We start from the raw sequence: 25536 nt of genomic DNA, 5'->3' as shown, positions 1-25536 counted from the left end.
ATTGCTAGGACCCAGTAAAGGAAATAAGAGATGGAGAAAACACAGGCACAATTACACTAAAATAAAAAATGAAAGAAAAAGGGCATAACCTCAAGTAAGATCTGGTAACATCTGTTGTTATAATGTGCAGGTACATATTTAATTAATATTGCATCTTAAAGGACAGACCTAGAAAACCCAAGCTGAATTTATCACACAGAAAATTCCTTCTAAGCCATAAGAGAATACTTAAAGCTTACTTCCTTGGGCCCAGATGGTCTTTAAAATTTTTCCCATGTCTATATTTTACATCTAAAAAGTTATTCAAATTGGTGCTCTCAGCAAGTTCAAAACCTTCTAACAAAGACATGAACTTAACTTTTTAAGTTATTGATATTTAATGATTGATATGCAACAAGAGCACCAAACAGGTTATAAGATAGTGATGAGTTCTTTTTTGGTCTAGAAAATTAGAAGGGCAAACTAAAGCATGTGACAAGTTGCAACTTAGACAAAGGGCAAAAAACTGAAATTCCTTTTAAGCAGATTATGAAAATTGACTACAATGTTTGATCTATTGACTCATGTCAGGATTTTCTACACACAAAATTGTTGAAGTGCTGACCAAAAGGCTTTTCTGAGGTGAAGAGATCTTCACAGGAAGTGGTAAGGTGACTCATCAGACTTCTTTGATTATTTTTTTAAATTCAGAGACTCCACTTGGAATGAAATTAGGTATTTTATGTATGCATATATACTTGTTGGATGCTTCTACTGTGCAAAATAAACTGCTTCTCAGGGAAAACTTCCTCACTGAGAAGGTTTAATGAAAGGTGAACCATAGTTTGTAATAGAACCCAGGTAAGAAAACACTAAGATGAACTCTACTCTTCATTTATTCATTCAGTAAATCTTTATGGGATACGTCCAATGTGCTACATATCATGCTAGGTGCTAGGGAAAATGGGTGGCACTAGTCTTTAAGAAGCTTATACTCTGCCAGAATCAGGCGTGTAAACAGACAAATGCAAAAAAGCATGATAGGATTTGTGACAGAGGGATTCAAAAACATGAAACAAGAAGGAAGGGGTCACTTTTGCCTGGAGGAAACCAGGAAGATTTCATGGAAGAGGTAGCACTCTGACATAACATTCCAGCTTCTCCAATTGAGAAGTAGGATAGGAAAATGAATGAGTAAGAATTCAGGACAGCTTAGAGGCCAGAAAAAAAGCCACTGAACAGAGTTTTTGAATGTTTAGAGACATTTCAGTATTCAAAAGAATGTACTTCCTGTATATTTTATAGGAGATAGATTTTTGCCATCAACTGCTGAAACGGCTTCCGAATCCACTGGTTGTTGGTTTGTTGGATTGTTATCGCTGTTATACTGTTCTCTCACTTTCACATGCATGACAACCTTTAAAAGTAGAGAAGATGGGTAAAGGTTCTATCTATGCATTGTACTTCAAAACTTCCTGGAGAAGAAAATGAAAAACAATTGTGTATGATAGTTCAATGAGACTTAGAATTTTGGCACTTACTGATAAACTGCCAGATAAGTACCTCTCATGATGATGCTAAATGCTAGAAAATGTGGGGCCATATAAATTTGATATAGAGATGGTCAATACCTATAGGCTTCAGAGATTGATACAGAGATACAGTGGCTCAAATTCCCACATTTATGTCAGAAAAGGGTTAAAAACATAGGATTTCCCGGAATTATACAGGGAGTAGATAACCATCACAATTTATCACTAGTTAATTCTCTGTTAGAAATATTCCAGCTATATCGGGCGCCTGGATGGCTCAGTCGGTTAAGCGACTGCCTTCGGCTCAGGTCATGATCCTGGAGTCCCGGGATCGAGTCCCGCATTGGGCTCCCTGCTCAGTGGAGAGTCTGCTTCTCCCTCTGACCCTCCCCCCTCTCATGCTCTCTGTCTCTCATTCTCTCTCTCGCAAATAAATAAAATCTTTAAAAAAAAAAAAAAAGAAATATTCCAGCTATAGAGATTAGTGGTGGTCAAGGAGTTAGTGGTGATACACCCCACTGATTTCATAGGGGCAGGTACGGCTGTAGCCTTCCACTGACCCCAAGCCATCTGAATCTGAGCATAATGCCCTAACTCCTGAACTCTGTGTTTTGGTCACACCCTCTCCTTTATCAGAGATAAGGAACTCAAAGCTGAACATTATAAAAGGATTATGTTGCATAATTGAATTGGGCTCATTTAAAGTACCCAAACTCTTAGAGCTCCTAAACTCTAATTTGATGTTTGTCTTATTTGAGGCGGTTTCTAAACCACTGATTCCAAGTCTCCTTTGAATCTATAGTCACATGCATATTTAAATGAATCAAGATAAAAGTCATTTGGAAAAACATAGCTTTTAAATGCTTTGACTTCACGTAATACCACAGCAACTTTAGTGTGGATATCTTTGCATACCATGATGCAATCAGTCAAAAATGTCAGTGTTCAAATAGTGGGTGTTTGTCTGCGGTCTTGTTTTTCTGGCAGAACAGGGTATTAGTAAGTCCACAATCTGCACATTTGGTCAAGAGGCAATACCATTAAACCTGACCTTTCCACTCACCCATGCTAAGAGTAGTATGTCAGAGATTTTAGGTGCTGGTTTTTCTGACTCTGGTACTAAAGTTGTCAAAGAGGATAAATGTTCTGGTAGATATGCTAGAAATGAAATTATATATTCCCACAGAAGTTGTAGAATCTTCCTTTGCTAGAGGTGGTGAAGTCATACACATAGATGATAATACTGTAGCTAACTTGATGTTTAAATATGGAAGAATTGTGATGTGCTGTTGCTTTCCACTAAATTTAGGAGTTCATTCAATGCTCGCACTGAAGAGGGGTCAAAATTCTGTTTGGAAAAGATGCTGGGGGGCTAATCAAAGATTGACACCTTTTCACTATAAACTCACAGAAATGTGAGATAAAATTTAATAGATTAAAATTCAAAAGAGCACAAAAGAAAGAAAAAGAAGTGCCTTGAGATCAGAAATAAAGAAAGAACTCAAACCAAAAGCAGGAAATGTCCATGCTGGCACCCTGGCATCCTAGTGGTTAGCAGATCCAGAAATAAGCTGTAATATCCAGAGACCAGGGCTTTAATGACTCCGAGGAGACAAGAGACATAGCCGTGGGACCATGCACGGCAGAGAGCTGGAAATGAGACCCTGTCATAAAGCTGGATTCATGGATAGGATACCTCCTCCATGAAAATGGAAGTAGTAACAGTCTCCAGTGGCCCAGGGAAGTAACAAGGAAGCTTGCCATGAGTCCAGGGCTCAGGACAGGGACAAAAGCCCCCCATGAAAAACAAAATACCAAAGCCTATGATCTATACAGATATGGGGTCTGAAATTACAGTACCTTTGTAATGCAATAATCACAAGCTAAGAAACTAATATAAAAATTAGTCTTGAATAGATAAGATTCCTGCAGGGAGAGCAAAAGCAAAACCACTACTTAGAGAAAACAAAACAAAATGCTATATCTTTGAAAATTTATAATCTCACCTCTATATTACTCATGGGTTCCAGAAGATATCACAACTGAAATTGTAAAACACAACTGAACAATGAAAATACTATATAACAAATTAAAGGTATAAAGCTAAAGATAATTTATAGCTTTAAATGTGTATATTAGAAAAAAAAATGAAAGACCAAAAATTAATTAACTAAGCATTCACTCAAGAAGCTAGAAAAAGAATAGCATAAACTCAAACAAATGGGAAGAAAGTGAGTATAAAGATAAGTCAGATATTAATGAAATAGAAAACAAAGAAACAGTTGAGAGGAAAAAGAAAACTAAAAACATTAGGAATAAAGACAAAACCTAGTTACACAAACAGAAATGGGTTTTTAAACCATGAAAAATATTACACCAATACATTTGGAAATTTCAAGAGAGTGGAAAATGTTCTAAAAATATATAAATTACCAAAATCGACTCAAGATGAAACAGACACACTGATTAAAGTCCTAGTAAGTTAAGGAAATTTAAACAGTACTCCAAAGATTACTCAGAAGTTACTAGCCCCTAATATTTTTACATTAAGTAAGCTTTACTAAAGTTTTAGGTAACCTTCATCATATAACCCCTCTTATATAAACTGTTCCAGAGAATGGAGAAAGAAGGAAAGCTCACCAATTAACTTTATGATTCTCACATATCCTTGATATCCAGAACAGAAATGGGTTATAAAGTAAAGGAAAACTATGGGCTGATCTCAACTAAAGGTATAGTTACAAAAATGCTAAATAAAATATTAGCAAAATGAATTGTTCAATGTGTAAAAAATACATATATCTTCACCAAGAAGAAGTTATCCCAGGAATCTGGTTTAACATTAGACAATTAATATTACTGTTAATATAACATAGGAGGGTAACAACGGAGAAAAACTACATGGTTTCCTCAGTATATACAGAAAAATCTCTTGATAAAATTCAATAGCCATTCATGTCAAAATCCTCTAGCAAACCAAATAAAGAGATTCTTGTTAGGAGAGGCAGTCTGCCATGGATCCCAAACATCTTTACATGTCCTTTCTGAGTATGTCAACTCTGAAGGCTTTAACTAGCCTGTCCTTGAGCCATTTCTGTAGCTAGCTACATAGACAATTAAATAGGTCAAGGCAATCATAACATGACTACAGTGTAACCACTCATCCTGCAGGGGAGGAGGACTGCCTTGCTTATTGCTTGATACGACAGGTGCTGAGCCCCTAGCCTTGGATTCCCTAGTTGTGGCACACTGGGCCACCACATCACACCATGGGACTTAGGGTCAAGAGAGCTGGTGTTACCATATGCTCATGCTGTTTGCTCTGCTGTGAATAATAAACTGTCTTGCTCTGATCCATTGAGTCTCATGATCTACTTCTGGCATCCATAGAATTATGGCAAGACAATCGGCTGGCATGTGTCTCTTTTGCAGTCTTATTAATTTTTGTAATTCTTGATGGGGTTGGAGTTCTTTCCTAAAAAAGAGTATCTACAAAAGGCATACAGTGAGCATTAAATAATAGTGGAATGTTAGAAACAGTCTCTTTGAAGCTAAGAAAAAGACAATCATACCTTCTGTCACTGTATCTATTTATCAATGAACCGGAGTTTCTAGCCAGTGCAAAAGATAAGAACAAGAAATGTAGTATAAACACTAGAATGAAAGAAACAAAATTGTCATTATGTATAGACTAGATGATTATCTAAGAAAATCCAAGGCACCCTACAAACTATTAGAAATAAGAGAGTTTATCAAGGTTGTTACATTAAGATCAATGTATAACAATCGGTAGTATTTCTATATACCAAAAATTATAATTAGAATATGTAAAAAAATTAAATCCTATTCACAACAACAAAAAACAAAACGTACCATGGTATTCAAAGAAAAATGGTCAGGTTCTTCAAGAGTAAAATTATATTCTTTCCTAAAGGACATGAGTCAAGACCTAAGATAATGAAGAGATATAATTATGGATGAAAATAATTCACATCATAAAGAGGTCATTTTCCCTCCCAATTAGTCTATAAATCCACTACTTTTCTAATAGAGATGCCATTAGATCTTTTCAACAAACTTACAAGGCTGATCCTAAATTTATAATGGAAGAGAAAAAGGCCAAAAATAGCCCAGGCAATTTTGGGGAAGACTAAAAAGAAACCTCACAGGGAGATATTGATAAATGTTATTACATTTAAAAATGTAAATTTCAGGGGTACCTGGATGGCTCAGTTGGTTATGTGTCCAACTCTTGATTTTGGCTCAGGTCATGATCTCAGGGTCCTGGGATGGAGCCCTGTGACGGGCTCTGTGCTCAGCAGGGAGTCTGCTTGAGATTCTTTCCCTCTCCCTCTGCCCCTCCCCCACTCACTCCCGCTCTCTAAAATAAATCAATCTTTTAAAAAATGTAAACTTCAGTGAATCCTGAGTAGTGTTTAGAATTGTTGAATCATTATGTTGTACACCAGAAATTAATATAACACTGTATGTTAATTATACTTTAACAAAAATTTTAAACTTCTACATTACATAATCATTAAAAAGTTAATAAAAAAACAATTCAAAAAAAAGTTAAGCAATAACAAAAATGGCACAGTTGGAGAGGAGTTATTTATAGTACATATAACAAGTAAAGGATTAGTATTCAGAATATGGAAAGAACTTAATAAGGACAACACAAGAAAAATGGGCAAAAAATAATTAATTCACAGAAGAGGAAGTTTATATAACCAATACACATAGTAAAAGATCTCAACATTACTACTCATCAGGAAAATACAGATTAAACTACATTAAAACTCAAAATGAAGAACATTCTATTAAAACATGATGACTGTATTCTTTAAAATAAAGAAAGGCTGAGGAACTGATCAAGATTAAAGGATACTAAAGATGTGACCACAAATGTTATACATGGTCTTGGAATGGATCCTGGACGGGGGAGAAAAATGATATAAAGGACATGATTAGTCAGTGGAAAAAATTATGGGTGGTAGATAAAAGTCCAGTTAATTTTCCTAAAGTGGATCATTATACTTGGATAATATAAGAGATGTTCTTATTCTTAGAATATAGACATTGAAATATTTGGGCATAAGGGCACATACTGCACACAGCTTAATCTGAAGTGATTCAGAAAAAAAAATAGAGAGAAAGATAAATAAAATGAGGCAAAATGTTAACAATTGGTGAATCTGGATAAAGGGTATCTGAAAGTCCTTTGTACCATTTTTCCACTTTTCCATAAGTTTGAAAATATCCCCAAGTAAAAAATTTTAAATAAAAAGCCCAACAACTATATTCTGATAACATTTTGCATCCATCAGATTAGCAAAAATTTAAGAGTTGGATAATATCAAATGTTGGTGAGGATGTGAAAGGTGGGAACTCATACCTTTTGACAAATCTACATTGGAGAAGAATTTCATACTTTCTGGTAAGGTTAAAAATTCACACATTCTATTACCTAGCAAGTCTAGACAAGGGTGCCACATTGTTTGCACATTTGGTCAAGAGGCAACCTCTTCAACTTGACCTTTCCACTGACCCATGCTAAGGAGTGGCATGCCGGAGATTTTAGGTGCTGGTTTTCCTGACTTGGGTGTTAAAGTTGTCAAAGAGGATAAACGGGTCTTTCTTGAAATGCTGGAACTGAAATTACACATTCTGGCAAAGTTGTAGAATTCTCCTTTGCTAGAAGTTGGTTAAGTCAAGCACACACAGATGATAATATTGTAATTACTTGATGTTTAAATACAGAAGGATTGTGATGTGCTCTTTACTTCCCACTGAATTTATGAGTTCATTCAGTATTCACACCCAAATAGGGTGGTATTTTCACATGATGAAAAATTAGAAAAACTGAAAAAATGAAATGTCCATTAATAAGGGATTGGATAAATAAAGTATGGTATTGCATAAAATATAAATCTGTCATAGTTAAATAGACCAGACCTGCTTATATCATCAGAGATAAATCTCAAAAACTATAATATTGAGTATTTTAAAAAGCAGGTTGTAAAAGGATAGATAAAAGCAATATACTATTTATGTAAACTTAAAAAATTTAAAACAATAATATATACCACTTATGGGCACATACAGATGCAATAAAAGCATTAAAACATGAGTGGAAAGGATACACACTGATTTCAGTTTAATAGTAACAGCTAGAAAAAGAGGAAGGGAAATGGACTGAATGGGGGCAGTCTTAAAACATATCTATTGGGGCACCTGGGTGGCTCAGTCGGTTAAGCATCTGACTCTTGATTTCAGCTCAGGTCACGATCTCAGGGTCATTAGATCAAGCCCTGAGTCAGGTTCCGTGCTGGGCTCTCTCCTTCTCTCTCTTCCCCTCCCCACTCAAAAAAATAAATAAAAACCCTACAACATATCTGTATTAATTTTTTTCTTTAAAAAAAGGGAAGGAGGGACGCCTGGGTGGCTCAGTCGGTTAAGCGGCTGCCTTCGGCTCAGGTCATGATCCCAGGGTCCTGGGATCGAGTCCCACATCGGGCTCCTTGCTCAGTAGGGAGCCTGCTTCTCTCTCTCCCTCTCTCTTTCCCTCTGCTTGTGCTCTCTCTGTCAAATAAATAAAATCTTAAAAAAAATAAAAATAAAAAAATAAATAAAAAAAGGGAAGGAGACAAATATGGCAAATTGTTAACAAACTATTTTGTGTGTGTGAAATGCATATTGAATAATTTAAAAGAAAACAGTTCTCAAGAAAGACATGGATGTGTATTAGCACTCTTTGGAACTTCACAACATACCCATAATTTCAAAGGAGATCCCATATTTAAAGCTCTCTTAAAACTATGATATAATAATAAGTAATAATTTTGTAGTATCTATAGCAAGAATAATTCAAGGAAAGGAACTTTCTAGGTTTACCCTTTCAGAAGTTGATATAGATAATTCCTTTTTCCTCAGTTGCTCTTTATAAATCATCAGGTATACACTGAGCTATATTTAAGGTCTTAGTCAGATCTCAAGTACTTCTGCACTTTTTTCTTTGAAGTGTAAATATTTTCAGAAAGAACACTTCAAAATGTGATTGGTATCAATTCTTGCTGTGTGTATGTAACACACTGTTGCTATGAACTCCCTAAGGCACTGAACTTCCAATTAAGATACTCTGTGTTTTTTTCATCTTTGAAAGATAAAGCCTGTCAAGTTTTTTGAAACAATGTTTGCTTTTAAACTTAACATCCTGGGGCACCTGTGTGGTTCAGCCATTAAGCTTCTGCCTTCCTCTCAGGTCATGATCCCAGGGTCCTGGAATCGAGCCCTGCATCGGGCTCCATGCACAGCGGGAAGCCAGCTTCTCCCTCTCCCACTCCCCCTGCTTATGTTCCCTCTCTTGCTGTGTCTCTCTCTGTCAAATAAATAAATAAAAATCTTTAAAAATAATAAAAAAATAAACTTAACATCCATAAGCAGAAATTACATGGTTCATTTGGATGCACTATTATGAAACAAACTTAACTTGTTTAGAAACTGCTTTGCTTTCAAAAACAAGCTTAAGGGGCGCCTGGGTGGCTCAGATGGTTAAGCGTCTGCCTTCGGCTCAGGTCATGATCTCAGGGTCCTGGGATTGAGTCGCGCATCGGACTCCCTGCTCCTTGGGAGCCTGCTTCTCCCTCTGCCTCTCTCTCTCTCTCTCATGAATAAATAAATAAAATCTTAAAAAAAAAAAACAAGCTTAAATTTTGGAAATAACTTAAAACCACTTTATTTCTTTTTGCTAGATAGGGTGCTTAACAATGCCGCACTCTGATGTTCAGTTTTCCTAGAATTTAGCTTCTCAAAAAATCCCTTGATAACAACTTTAAGCAATCTTATAAGTACATAAGGGAAGTTTGGAGGTTTGAAAGAAAAAGAAGTTTTCAATTATCTGTGATAAATGAAAATGGACATGACACAGAAAACATAGATATTTAGTAAACGCTTAATGGGTAACAAAACCCCATGAAGGTAAGACACTGTTTTATATGCATAAGGTAGAAAGCAATGGGAAACTTTCCTTCAGAATCTGCAGAAAACATGACAGTAAAGAGGATAAAGAGAAGGTTAAACTATGTTAGAGACACTTATTAACAAGCTGTGTTCAGAGATGCCAACAAAATATGGTGTCAGGGAAGCTGAATCAGTGTACCTAAGGCTTTGTGTCCTGGATAAATTTTATTTGTATGGATTAGAGACTATTCCAGGCAGTTCTAAAACCCAATATTGACCAGCTACCCTTCTACTCAATTTCTGAAAAAAGTGCTATACATCAGTAATCAAATACCCTTCAGGCAAGAAAAGACAAAAAAGAAGAGGGAAAGGAGGAGCAATGTAAAGAGATACAGCTTTATTATACACAAATGGAATAAGTAGGTAGTCAACAGAGAACGATAAATCTTTAGGTCTGAGAGTAGTGGTAATACTCAAAACATTTAGCCCAGGTAAGGACTGAGCACCATGTAATCCCTGCCAATCCTTGCAAGGCTCAGGCACTGGAGGTCCCCCTGCTGTGCCAATTCAGGGAAGGTCAAGGGAGTGGGGTGCAGGAGGAACACCCAGAGGGCTCTGGACAGCATCTGCTTACTCACTGGTGTGTTAGTGTTACAATATCCTAATGATGAGGCTGCACAGATGCCCACAGGTGGGTGCTACCTGCCCCGATTCAAAGGGCTTTAGAGAGCACTTCAGCCATTTTTCCTGCACTCCCCAGGCAGCATCATTCCGTGTCACCAGGCCTTGCCTTCTAGACAAATGACCACAGCTCTGCTGGGCTCCCTCTCAGAACTCTGAGGAGCTGGCCCAACATCGACAATTTAGAAACTATCAGCGTATTCTAGAACTAAAACAATACCTGTGAACAAACAAGATTCTAGTATAGAGACTTTACTGCTCTGAAACCTAAAAATTGTACATGTGGCTTAAACAAAAAATTCAGTCACTAAATTATTATATAGCATGATAGAAGTCCTAGCAGTAAACATAAGCAAGCTAGTCAATGATAAAAAAAAAAAAAAAAAATGGAGGGGTGGGGTACCTATTGTCCCCTAGTGCTCAGCATATAAAAGAATGTCAATTACAATACTCAGTTTTCATAAATACTATAGAAACCTCAGCTAGTCAGAGTTTTCAGGGTTAGAATCATTCTGCATAGCTCTTTTTAAAACAATTTTTAAAAAACAGGTTATTAACCTGTTAGAATGGCTAAAATCAACAACACAAGAAACAACAGGTATTGGCAAGGTTGTGGAGAAAGGGGAAGGCCTCTTGCACTGTTGGTGGGAATGCAAACTGGTCCAGCCACTCTCAAAAAGTTAAAAATAGAACTACCTTGGGCGCCTGGGTGGCTCAGTTGGTTAAGCGACTGCCTTCGGCTCAGGTCATGATCCTGGAGTCCCAGGATCGAGTCCCACATCGGGCTCCCTGCTCAGCAGGGAGTCTGCTTCTCCCTCTGACCCTCCTCCCTTCATGCTCTCTGTCTCATTCTCTCTCTCACAAATAAATAAAATCTTTAAAAAAAAAAAATAGAACTACCTTATGACCCAGCAATTGCACTACCAGGTATTTACCCAAAGGATACAAAAATACTAATTCAAGGGCATACATACACCCCTATGTTTATAGCAGCATTATCTACAGTAGCCATATTCTGGAAAAAGCTCAAGTGTTCATCAGTTGAAGAATGGATAAGGAAGATGTAGTACGTATAAAAAATGGAATATAATTCAGTCATAAAAAAGAATGAAATCTTGCCATTTGCAACAACATGGATGGACCTAGAGCATATTATGCTAAGTGAAATGAATTTGTCAGAGAAAGACAAATACCATATGATTTCACTCATACGTGGAATTTAAGAAATGAAACATAGAAGCAAAAGAAAAAAAAGAGTGAGAGAGAGACACCAAAAAACAGACTAACTATTGAGAACAAACTGATGGTTACTAGAGGGAGGTGGCAGGGGGCTGGGGGAAATAAGTGATGGGGATTAAGGAGTGCACTTGTGATGAACACCAGGTGTTGTAAGGAAGTGTTGAATCTCTATATTGTACACCTGAAACTAATATTACACTGTCTGTTAACCAACTGGAATTTGAATAAAAACTTAAAAAACAAACAGGTTTTTAGTTCTGTAAGTATTAAAATATTTTATACTGTCAATATTTTATTTTATACTGTCAATATTTTTTAAAGATTTATTTATTTTTAGAGAGAGAGAGGGTACTTGAGGGGGGGGAGGGGCAAAGGGAGAGGGAGAGGGTGAGAATCTCAAGCAGGCTCCCTGCTGAGAGTGGGCCCAGCAAGGAGCTCCATCTCATAACCCACGAGATAGTGACCTGAGCCAAAACCAAGAGTCGGACACTTAACCAACTGAGCCACCCAGGTGCCCTATACTGTAAATATTTTAAAAGGAAATCTTTCTTTTATTTATTTTTATTTTTTTATTTTTTTTTAAGATTTTATTTATTTATTTGAGAGAGAGAATGAGATAGAGAGAGAGAGCATGAGAGGGGGGAGGGTCAGAGGGAGAAGCAGACTCCCTGCTGAGCAGGGAGCCTGACGCGGGACTCGATCCTGGGACTGCAGGATCATGACCTGAGCCGAAGGCAGTCGCTTAACCAACTGAGCCACCCAGGCACCCAGGAAATCTTTCTTTTAAAAGAAAGTGTTCTATAAACTTTTATGGCCTTCTCAAGAATGATGATTTAGCCTTTTCTCAATAACTCAGGATAACCAGGGGCACCTGGCTGGCTCAGTCAAAAGAACATGTGATTCTTGTTCTTGGGGTCATGAGATCGAGGCCCATGTTGGGTATAGAGATTACTTAAATAAATGAATAAATAAAAACTTAAAAAATTAATTCAGGAAAATCATTATGAATGTGAGGCACAATAATTCTCTACAGCTAATATAATGAACAAAGATGAAACTGTAGAAACAAAACATTAGAGTTTGAACATTCCCAAGTCTATGAAATCCTTGCTATATAGTACCAGCAAAATCTTTTTCTTTCTTTTGTATATAAAATACCACCCGTGACGTATCTAAGAATTGATATAATAGGAATCCCAAGAGTGATGAAGCAGATGGTTACACAATTATTCCAATCACTAAATGCACAACATAAATGTGTGTGTGTTAGACTCATTTAGCATAGCTCAAGAGACATTAGGATAGCATTCAAATAATGCCTGTATGTTAAAAGACAAGGACACATTCCTGGTGAGCAACAACAAAACAACACAAAAACAAGCTGCACTTAATTTATTGCTCTTTCAAATTACTAACAATCCTGATGGGCTTGTTAGTAGGGCAGAGCCGCCCTTTTGCACAATGGTGACTTATTTGTGGAAGCTCTCACTGCCATTATCCCTTTACCTTCATCTTTCTACTTTGTCTTACAGGGGAAAAAGTAATCTTACCAGTGCATTGTACGTGATCTAATTTTCAATATTTCAAGATACTATTCCTTCCATCTGGTCTCCCTAAGCCCTTTCTTCTCTTTGTCCCGTGCCCTTCCCCCGTGTATTTCTGATTCTTTGCCTTGTGTTATCCTGAGATGAGAGAGGTTAGACAATGAAAAATATTCTCTCAAGGAACAGTAGGTCCCCATTTTCATGGCATTGCCTTTTTCAGGAGAAGGAGGTAGGTTTCCTCTTTTACTATTTCATGTACATGAAGGGGAGCAGCAGGCTTGAGGAGTAAAGGAAAGGACGATACACCAAACAAACAGGTGAGGACCCAGGTGTGTTCCAGCTCCTGAGGCATTCCCATTCCCCCTCATAGCTCCCAAGGCCACACAAATGTGCCTGGACGAAATCCCATTCCATCAGGACTCCTCCTTGTGCCTTCTAGGCTGATGATGAGCTAGTATGACGAACCAGCCTGAACACTCACAGCTGCTCAGGCTTTCCCGAAAGCTTAGCTCCTTTGCTTTCATTCTCTTCTTAGGAAACACAGACACACATTGTTATAGTGAGCTTCTGGAAACCACCTTTGTGGTCTAGTCAGCGGGCCTGCCTCTAATGCTGGGAATCCGGCGTGTAAGAATGAAGCAGGGCAGTATCCTGGCAGAACCCAGGGGGATCTGTCTGTTGGCATCAAAACCATTGTGTATTTATTTCTCTTCACTCTTCCCTCACTTCATGTGGCCAAAATGGCAGTCCCTTTTGATGATCACAACACGGAATTCAAAAATGGAATTCTTTTTTTTTTTTTTTTTAAGATTTTATGCATTTATTTGAGAGAGAGTGAGTGAGAGAGAGCACAAGTGGGGGTGGTGGGGGCGGGAGGCGGGTCAGAGGGAGAAGAAGTTTCCCCGCTGGGCAGGGAGCCCGATTCGGGGCTCGATCCCAGGACACTGGGATCATGACCTGAGCCGAAGGCAGCCACTTAATGACTGAGCCACCCAGGTGCCCCAAAATGGAATTCTTTAAATTGATCTTTTCTAATAGTTCTAATGAGATGTAATTCCCATATAGTACAATTCACCTTTTTAAAGTGTTATAATATAATGGGTTGGGTATATTCACCAAGGTGTATGACCATCACCACAGTCAATTTTCAAACATTTTCATTACTCCCCAAGGAAACTCCATCCCCATTAACAGTTACTCCTGTTCCCTTTCCCCTCAGCCCTAAGCAACCACTAATCCACTTTCTATCTCTATAGATTTGCCTAGTCTGGACATTTCACATAAATGGAATTATAAAATACGTGGTTTTCTTTGACTGTTTTCTTTCACTTAGCATGATATTTTCAGGGTTCATCCTGTGGCAGCATGTATTGGTGCTTCATTCCTTCTTACAACCGAGTAATAATATTCCATTGTGTGGAAATGCCACCTTTTATTTACTCACACATCAGTTGATGGACATTGGGGGTTTTTCCACTTTTTCGCAATTATAAATAACCCCATGAACATGTACACATTTTTGTGTACGCATTCAACTGACTTTAGAATAAAATTTGATTTTAAAATGAGCCAGGCCTCCCTCCCTTTCTAGTCCCATGGTGAAGAGGGGAAAACTGTCCTTCACTTCCTCCTTGGATTTTCCAAAGCAGGAGTGAAGAGAACCATGCCCCCTGTCCAGATTGGAGGTGGCTGGCATGCAGCCTGTGGGTGGCAATGCACAGAGACTCATCATCTGCTCCTCCCCTTCCTCATTTCCACCGTCATCAAAATCACAGTCAAGCTTGGGGAAATATCAACTCACAGGTGAGCTAATCAGCACTTGGGAAAACTTCCACAAAAAGCAGACTATTGGGAGAAAGTGCCAAGGGACGTGCCTCATCTGCCATAATGGTAGCTACCAATTCTACCATCTGTTGCCATGAAAATATGTGCCAATAGAAATTACTTGGTGTATGGTTCTGAGTAGCAAGGCTGTGTGAAGCCCAAGACCCTGCATTTTCAAACAGATGTTCAAGCTGCTGACCCACAGACTACACTTTGAGTAGCAAGGAGCTATGGGTAACTCTGTCTTCGATGTTCATTTGAGAAATACATTCCAGATCTATCTTAACTGCGCTGCATCATTTTGTTAATTTCATATCAATTATAGCCTAAAAGAGATTTGTGCCAGCTGATTTTTCGCCAATTCTCCCAGGCTCTGATGATTCATAAATAAAAATGGTTATCTTCCAGAATAATTGGGCACAAAGGTGCAGAATTCATATTCTAAAAATTTTTCTTTTGCGGGGCCTGGGTTTTCAGGGAAAGTCTCCCCCTCCCCAGTAAAAACTCTGTTGTTTGTTCATTGCATGAAATATAATGGTGTTTGTTTGTTTTGTTTCTGAGGAGGGTGATATAAAAAGATTGTTGAAGAAGCTAGAGACAGAGGTGAAAATAACAGGATCTTTTACTGGGGGGATGTCTTTATAAATTTTAAAATTGGGGGCAAAACCTCCAATTTCTTTCCCATTCTCCAAAGTTTATCTCCAACTAGAAACAGAGGACAATGGGAGAGAAAAATGGAGCCTCCAAAAAAGAATATTTTGTATCTGAAGATAGAGAAAAGAGAGTGAGTGGTGGCTGGACAGCAGGAAAGCAATAAGGAAAGAAAAGTGCCGTGTGGGACGACCCCCTGCCTGGAAAGGGGCTGCAGTGGAGACTCTTATACACACTGTCTTGTGCGGTCTTCGCTTCCATCCTCATTTCACACATGAGGAAGCGTAAGCACACACAAGCTTAATCATTTGCCCAAAGTCACAGCATCTGAATAGAGAGCCAGCATCTGAATCTAAGTCAGCCTCAGGCAGTCACCCATGCAAAAGTTTTTTTTTTAATTTTTGCTTACTTATTAATATTATGAAGCATATCATACATGCAATAGGCAACATTATGTCCATGTGCACTTTATAATATCATAGTAAAACCAACACCTGTCTTCTCATCAACTCAGCTTAATAGAATTTTACGCAAATATTTGAAGCTACCTTGTGTCCCATCCCTGATTGTGTCCCCCTCTCTCCCTCCATCTCCAGAGGTACTGAATTTTGTGTTTATAATTCTCATGCTTTCCTTTACACTATCACGCACGACTGGAAGATCTCTTTTTAGATTTCTTAATTATCAATCAGGCCGGGGGGGATTGAGGTGAAATTGGAATGATGAAAACAATAGATAAAGGTCCGTATTTTTTAAATGGAAAAAGAAGCAAGATCAGGACGTGAAGCTCTTTTATCTTAAAGAAGTGTGGGGGAGACTAGTGAAAAAGTCAAGAGCAGCAGATGTGAGCAGAAATTCAAAGGCAAACATGAAGTTTTAAACAAATGAGAGGGTGACTTTGGGAAACTGTCCTCAGCTCATCTGTGTTCTCTTCCTCCCTCCTCCTCTTGGAACTCCTCACTGAGCTCCTGGGATAGACTGGGTAGGGGTCGGATGACCACACATCCCCCTTTGCCTGCGAGTACAGTTTATGCCTGTGGTACTGGCAAAATTGTACAAACAGCTCCTCACTCTCAAAACTGGGCTGGCTTAAGTGATCTTGTCACCCTCAGCACTGGGGATTGAGCAATGAATAAAACAGGATCCCTTCTGGTTTGCAGCTTACAACCAGTTCCCCCACATCTCATTGTTTTCATCTTGTTGGTTCTCCCAGACCACGGAGCTGGGGTATTGTTAGTCCTAGCTCATCTGACCATGGAGTCCTTTATTTTGATTTCTCGACAATAATGTGTGGGAAACCTCCATTATCTCTAACATTTCAGCAGAGATTGGACAGAAGTTCCTAGTAGAGGTGTTTCTGGAAAGACTGGATAAAAAAAGAGAGGAAAGGTGGCATTTTCAGAAGACACCCAAGTATGGAGGGCTTACATGTGGAGGGTACTGACTGCTCAGTCAGGAGCCAGGTAGACAGGGGTGACTCATCAATGTTGCAGAAGGAAACACTGGCTCTTTTTCAGCTGCACGTTAACACACAGCACTTTACCCAGACTTGTCAGTTTTCCAACCTTCTGACACAGGCAAGAGATATTCCCATAAAGCAGTGGCACGGAGTTGGAGGAAAATGGCAATCAGTACATTACAGAACTTAGTTTCCTTCCATGAAGGAAGACTGGAGAGAAAATATACATAACATAGCTACCACACTACAGACAGAACTAAATGGCACTGTGAAATACTACTTGTAAAGTGTGGACAACTCATTCCCATAGCTCATTCATCTATTAAATATTTATTAAATGTCTGGGGCACCTGGGTGGCTCAGTTGGTTAAGTGTCTGACTCTTGATTTCAGTTCAAGTCATGATCTCAGAGTTGTGGGATCCAGCCCCACGTCAGGCTCCATGCTAGGCATGGAGCCTACTTAAGATTATCTCTCTCCCTCCCTCTGCCCCATCGCTCCCTACACATGTTCTCTCTCTCTCTAAAACTATATATATATATATTTATTAAATGTCTATTATATTGTGGGCAAAGATTTCCAAAAAAGGAAAATAAAAGAACTATAGAAGAAAAGGTTGATAAATTATTAGACCTTTTTAAAATTGAGAAATTCTGTAATTTAAAAGACACTATCAAGGAGCACCTGAGTGGCTCAATCGGTTAAGCAGTTAGGCCTCCGACTCCTGATTTCGGCTAAGGTCATGATCTCATGGGTCATAAGATCGAGCCCCATGTCGGGGAGGCAGGGGGAGTCCATGCTCAGCGGGGAGTCTGCTTGAGATTCTCTCCCTATGCCCCTCTCCCCCCCACCCCCGCATGATCTTTCTCTCAAATAAATAAATTTTTTAAAAAATTAAAAAAAATAAAAGACACTATCAAGAGAATAGAGAAGCTACAAACTGAGAAATCACATATATATTTAGATCATATTTGTATATATGCATGTGCATTCTTTATATATATGCCTTCTTTATATTATAAAAGAATATAGTTATATATATATATAAGAATGTGTATAAAACAATAATCTGTAAAGAAGAAAGACCATTTTCTAAAATGGGTAAAATATTTAAACAGTCACTTCACCAAAAAGGGATATCAAATAGCCAGTAAGTTTATGAAAAGTTGTTCAACATCACTAGTTATTAGGGAGAGATAAATTCAAACCACAATGAGATACACTATTAACCACCAGGGCACACAAGAATGGCTAAAATCAGGACTGATGAGCAACTGGACCTCTAACACTGCTGATGGGAGTGTAAATGGACACAGTCACTTTGGAAAATAATTTGGAAGTATCCACTAAATGACGCATATGTTTGCCATATGTCTCAGCAATTCAAATTCTGTGTATACCCAACAGAAATGAGTACATATTTATGTCCACCAAAAGATACATACAAGGATATTCATAGAAACTTTATTCATAGTAGTGAAAAACTGGAAACAATCCAAAGGACCAGTGACAATAGAATGTATAAAATAAACTATAACACAGTTGTATAATAGAATATTACACAACAAATTACTGCTTAGCAAAATATGGATGACTCTCATAGACATAATATTGTGTGAAAGAAGCCAGATATATACCATATGATTCCAATGATGGGAAGATATAAACAATAAAATTAGCCCATAATGAAATATAAGTCAGAATAGTAGTTATTTTTATGATGGGGAGGTAGTAAGGACAGTGACAAGAAAGCTTTCTGGGGTGACAGTATTCTGTATTATCTGGGTTATGGTCACATGCGTGTATACATATATAAAAATTAATTGAGCTGTGTACTTAATATTTTTGTACTCTGCTCTGTGTAAGCTATACCACCATTAGAAAGGACAGGAGGGAAGAAGAAAGGGAGGTGAAGGAGGACAGACAAGGGATGGGGGGGAAAGGAGAGAAGATCAGACTGTGATTTAATAAGGAGGCATCAAAGAACTTATGATAATTTCTATAATACTAATATAATAATATTTTCTGATGTGTTACCAAGTCCCCAAAACCTAGCATTTCCAAACAGTAGAACATTTGTCCTTTGGTAGGTGTGAGCAGAATGTATTTTCTTTACAGGTCTATCTTACAGGTGATTCATCTTAATGCTATTTGTCCTTGAATAATAACCAGCTTCATGGATAAAATTAATTAAACTATTTACCTAAACCCAGGGATTAATTTCAATTTAAATCAATTGCAGACATAAAATAACAATTTGCTCAAAGGTTTACTCAAAAATGTATCTTCTGACAAAAGAATGAGCACCTAAATTTCATAGCTATTACAAAATAGAGTCAATATTAACATTAATGATAAGTAATAGCAGTTGAAAAAAGCCAAAATATCACAATACAACAGAAACTTAACCTCTCATTATAGGAATTAACTAGACTAGAAAATTATATAAAAATATAAAAGTGATAAAAGATGCTTTTGTTACATATATTCGAAAAGTAAATGTCAGAAAAGTTTCAACCATCTCTTTCACACACAAAAAATATCCAGCTAACATACCTTGCATAAACTTATCTCAAATTCCTGCTCAAGAGTGAAAACTTACTTCTGGGGCACCTAAGGCTCAGTCAGTTAAGCACTGGGCTCTTGATTTTGGTTCAGGTCTGAATCTCAGGTTTGTGAGATCTAGCCCCACAACTGGCTTCACGTTCAATGGGAAGCCTGCTTCTGTCCCTCTCCCTCTGCCCCTCCCTGCGTGCTAGCTCTCTCAAATAAATAAATCTAAAAATCAGAAGAAGAAAGAAAACTCATACTTCTGAAACAGAGGTAAATAATTACTATTTTCTAAAATATGACTTCAGAAGACAAACTTAAAAAAATGAAATTTCTTTTCTACCAGAATGCTTTAAATTTTGAAGCAATTTACCTTCCTAAGAAAAAGCATATTGCCAGTTAACATCCTCTGCCCACTTTAATTTTATTCCAGAACTCTAACAAATCAATAAGAAAACACAAACACACCAATATTAAAATGGGCAATGGACATTCCACAAAAGAAGAAACACAAATACATAGCCAGTAAGCCTATGAGGCTATTTTTCCTTCCATAGTAATCAAACACATATGAATCGTACAGCAAAAAGTAAATTTTTACCTAAAAAATGGAAAAGATTTTTTAATTTATAAAAGTTACAGATGAAACTATGAAGGAAGACTTGGGGAAAGGAATTTCGTTTCCAAGTGCAACTAAGCCAGGATAAATAGGTGAGCAGAAACACAAACTAAACTTTGGCAATTTAGAAATTGTTGAAATTGGTACCAATTTTATGCCAGTGTTTACTTTTTGGCTTAGGTATTTTCTTTCTTAAAAGTTTAGTAGTACTAAATATTCCTAGCTGTCATAATAAAGAATTCTGTGTTTTTAAAAATGGGTAAAACTGTCATGTCAGGAGTACTGATTTTTCTCTTAACTAGCCACCTCTATGGTATAAAGCTAGTATTTTTACAAGATGCCTATAACCAAATACTGTTTCTTATATGGTAGCATCTTATTCTGATTGTCAGGAGAAAACATAAAAAGAAATTACTTGAGAAATAAACTTGCCAGTCTGAACTGTAAAGTGAAAAGCATAATTCATGAGGCCATATATCAGATGGTACTTTTCTCTGCACACTGATGGTTGACACCACAAATGACTATAGAATCGAAGTATATTCCCCCTTTTTAAGAGGCTAGTGCTTAAAATGAAACTTTTTAATACATATAAAATTATATATTCAACATAGTTTTAAACCATAAGAGCCTTTGCTCCTGAATGGCTAATAACAGACCTAGAGGGAAGCAATTCAATTAAACAATCACCCCAAATTCATGAAGAACACTTAGGTCCTGGGCTGGGCTGGAGGGAAGGGGTAGGTGGAAAAAGGGCTCAATCTCCCCTTCCTTCTTTACATTTAAGTGCAGGTCAGGAAGACACAATGCTCTTGCATTAGCCCCAAGATAGTTCAGGACCCAGAAATATTTGGAGGTGCAAAGATGGAGATAGCAAGAATATCCACAAAGTGATTTTCAGACTTCTAGGGAAGCTTTTCAATATATGCAGGAAAGAAGTGCATGTAATTTACCACTCTACCAGCATGGCAACAAGAGCTTGAGTTTAAACTTAGGAAAAGCAGTCACAGTGAACAGTCAGGTTTATGGTGGGGTGACCTTAGAACTTATCATCCAAACAAGGATCCAAAGGTTATGAGGCTACAATAGAAACAGCTACATCACCTGCTCACACTCTCCTCTCTGTGCTAATAAACCACCAAGACAGGTGGCTAGTCCCTCAGCTCTCTGATCCATCATCAAGCTTTGATGCCTCAGGGAGCTTAGATTGCAGCTACTCAGGGTTCCTGTCCCATGCCCAAGCCTTGGCTTTGGGGTACCAGAATCTCTTGAGGATTTAATCAGAGACCTTTTCAAATCACAAGTTCCAAAAGGAAATTACTCTAGAGATATTTTTAAATTGTTCAATATTTAAATTTCCTAAATACCTTGTGTTCAATGCTACTCAAATTTCCACCTCAGAAATAAAACTGAAAGGTGTGTGCATGTTAGGACCTGAACATGAGTAGCTCTAATGGGAAAAGTGTCTGGTGGGGTAACAAATGCTGGGGTTTTGCTCCACCAAAGTTGTACAAGTCAGGACAATATCTTTGGTTATCAAGCTCCAAACATTGAAATGCCCTAGAGACAACTGTCTTTCAAAAAAACTTAAAATAGGTAAGAGTCAAATTTGAGAATTCAACAGCTGGCCATCTGTCACTAGCAAAAATCCACTGTTTTCTACCTATAGAATTTTCTTAGAAATGTGACATTCAAATTTTAATATTCATAGTAGTGTGATCTTTAACTAGAATGTATCAGTATCTTACTCTACTAATCAAATATTTCTCAATTTCCTCTTCTACTTCAATGTCATTTTATGTCATTAACATTACCTAAGTTAAATTTTAAAAAGGGAAGAAGAAGAAGGGACATTGCAATAAACCAGGAAAGCTACAAAACATTTTTTTTTCTATTTCTATCTATTCTGTATTGTGACGTTGTAACAGAAAAAAGCATTGGCTAAAATTTGGGAGTCCTGGGATATCGTCCTGACTCTCATTAAACAACCTAATGCCTCAATTGCTTAACCTGCAAAATGGAGACAATCAAACCTAACTACCTCCCTGAATTCTCTGGGAAAGCCACATGAGCTTCTTCTGTGAAATAAGTCGCATCTGTAAGAGGAAGGCAACCTGGTGGCAGTGGCGGGGAGGAAATATGGGCATGTCTATCCAGCTAAACAATTGCCACAGGCATTTAAGTAGCAGAGAACTCAGGCACGTGGGGGAAAAAGCCAAGAAAGAGGGAGTGATGCAGACCAGCAGCAACAAGACCCACAGAGGCCCCCTCTTCAACCCATTGCTTTGTGCAGGGACATGGATGAGGAGGCCCCAGACCAGCCTCAGACCAGCTGGAGATAAGGAGGAATACACAGAGAGGAGATTAAGGTGGAGAAAAGATGGGGAAAAGCAAATATTGCCATGTAGCTACTCATTTCTGAAAAGACCACTGGAAGAGAGAAAAGTATGTACCAGGCTTTCAGAAAAGAAGCAGTGAGAGCCAGAGATGAGTCAAGGGGTGATGGAAGTCACACTACCTATGGACTCATGGTTCTCACTGCTCTTTCACATTGTTTCAAAGGAGCCTCTCAACAGCTTGGTGGGGGGCCAGGCAGGTTGGTATCATCCCTATTTTGTTGATCAGTACCCTGAGACACAAAGAGCTTGATGATTTGCCCAAAGTCACCTAATTTGTAACTGAGAAATCTAGAATTAAAACCCAAGCTCTCTCATTTCTATTGCCAATAGGTTTTTGTTTTTGTTTTTTCTTTTCTGCTATCACTGGTCATTGGTAAATGGTGAGAATTTTATATGTTGAATTTTAAGTGAATTATCCTCATTTTATACCTGTAGTAAAATACACTCATAGTAATTCACATTTTTAAGAGCATAAAATATAATCTGAATATCAGATCAACAAAAACATTTCCAAAGATAGATAAAATTTACTTAAAAACAAAACAAGAGCTAGGCCTTTTAAGCAATCCAGTGAGTCCTTGGATAAGCCTCAATACTCTATCAGTCAGAGATCCTGTCAGTGATGACCCAGTAAACGTAGAAAACATTATCATTCGATTTAAATGACCTGTGAAGTGTTAACAACCCCTAGTTGCTTTGACTGCTTTGGCATTTATTCTGGAAAATTATAGACTTTGATATCTAGAACTGAAGCAGAAGTGAATGAAGTTAACTGCTTGCTATGTGATTTTTATTTTTCATTTAAAGACTAAGGAGAAGTTATCACTCACATATGGAGGAATGCCCCAAACATGGTAGTATCCATTCAGCTCACAAAATCCTGGTTGTGCTTTCTATAAGGAAGAGGTTCTCAGCAAATGTGTAAATGAAGGAATATATATAAGTGGATATAGAAGACTGTACATATGAATATGCAAACTGCCAAGAACAGGACAAGGGGTTAGCCACAATGAAAAGAGCAATGAAACAATTGAACCAATAATATTCAAATGAAACCAAACTGGAAACGTTTGGCAGCTAAGGTATCCTCCTTGTCTTTGAAGAACAGGTGTCGTGTGCAGAAAGAGTTTATTGCTCCCTTCCCTCTGTTCCCAACAGAAATGTGTGTCTATCTCTATGAGAGTACTTTAATCCAATCTATGGCCATCATTCACTAATACCAGCTCAGACCTGACCTAACTTAACTCTCCTACCCAATTCTGAATGGTCTTTTACCATAAACTCCTGCAGTATAAAAACTCAAACACAAAATAAAATACAAAGAGCATACCCCTTAGATTTAGATGATGTCAGTCAGTCAGAATCCCATCAGGAAACAGACGGCACACACCAAAGAGATGATCGAGAAGTGTTTAAAGAACTGACAGTTTACAAGATGTGGGCAGGGAGGGGACATCAGTAGGAATAATGGAGCAGTCCGGGCTCTCAAAAGCGGGAAGCCTACCACCCCTGAATGCAGAGGCAAGAGGCTGCAACTGGCAAGATCTGAGCTGTAGAAGTCCACCCATCGAGGCTATAGCCTTCAATGGCAGAAGGAAACCTCCACCACACTCCCATGTAAACTCCGGCTCCTGTCCTCTCCTCTAAAGCCTCCCATTGCCTGAACCAAACTGGAACCCAGATTGCAAGAGAGCATGGTCCATGCAGTTTCTAAATACAGTTCTAAGGAGCACAGAGGAGGGTGAAGAGTGGATCTGGAAGGGCAGACAGAGAATATCCATAGGCTGAGGTTGCCCACAGGGCTGTTCACTGAAGTAGTATTTATAATAGTGAAAAATTAGGAAGAACCTAAATGTCCATTAAGAGGGGCATTTTACATACTTTAATGAGGTGAGAAAATGCTAATGATAATGCTAAGTGAAAACTAAAGCAGGAGACAAAAGGCATCTAAATTGCTGCCTTTGTGATATCATCTTTAGGGCTAATTTGTATGAAAATATGCACAGAAAAAGAACAGAATGTTAATAATGTTATTCACAGATAGTGAGATTATGGATTATTATAACTATATGTTAAAGCTGCCAAAATAGCTAAGGCAACTGTAGACTACTACATCAATCAATAAAATGAGAATCTCAGTTATAAAAGAACAGTGCCTCAGAATGTTCACTGTTCTGAGCACTTCTATAGAAATGGACAGGACATTTTAAAAGTGGCATCAGGGGTGCCTGGGTGGCTCAGTTGGTTAAGCGTCTGACTCTTGATTTTGGCTCAGGTCGTGATCTCAGGTTTGTGGGATCCAGCCCCATGTTGGGCTCCTCACTCAGTGGGGAGTCTGCTGGAGATTCTTTCTCTCCCTCTCCCTCTGCCCCTTCCTACCCACCCCACCCCCACTCGTGCACTCTCTCTCTCTCTCTAATAAATAAATCTTTAAAAATTAAAATAAAATAAAATAAAAATAAAAGTGGCAGCAACTAATCAAACCTCTTCAGGGAAGATAAAGTGATACTTTGGGGCCTGAAATCCAACTCATGCGAGGAACACGATAATAAATAGGGCACGCTTCTTTATTACTTTCCATATTTCATATCATACTTTCTCATTTCCCCCAGCTGCTGTTTAAACAAGGTATATAGAGATATATAGAGAGATCTGTATTATAATCACTCTAACCACTAAAAAGATTATGTCTCCCCCACCCCCAATATATCATTTAAAATAAGAACAATTCTAAATCTTAAAACAAAATTTAAATATCTTGAAATAGCGTTAGTCTCCAGGCATATTCTGGATTTTTTTTCTCTCTCATCCCTGCTTTGCTGATGTTGTAAACACATGCTTAATTTAACAAGTAGGTCATCTAGCACAGAATACAGATTCAGATCTTCCTCAATTTATGATGGGGCCACATCCTGATAAACCCATCATAAGTTGAAAATATCGTATCAGAAATGCATTTAATAAACCTAACCTACCAAACATCATAACTTAGCCTAGCCTACCTTAAACGTGCTCAGAACACTTATGTTAACCAAAATCATCTAACAACAGAAAGCCTATTTCATAATCAAGTGTTGAATGTGTTATGTAATTTATGGAAT

The sequence above is a fragment of the Mirounga angustirostris genome, unplaced genomic scaffold (genome assembly GCF_029215605.1).
Source record: "Mirounga angustirostris isolate CCGP_5_RB_7025 unplaced genomic scaffold, mMirAng1.0.hap1 SCAF_8, whole genome shotgun sequence".
In the NCBI taxonomy this organism is placed as follows: domain Eukaryota; kingdom Metazoa; phylum Chordata; class Mammalia; order Carnivora; family Phocidae; genus Mirounga; species Mirounga angustirostris.
Note: the sequence above shows the minus strand (reverse complement) of the source record.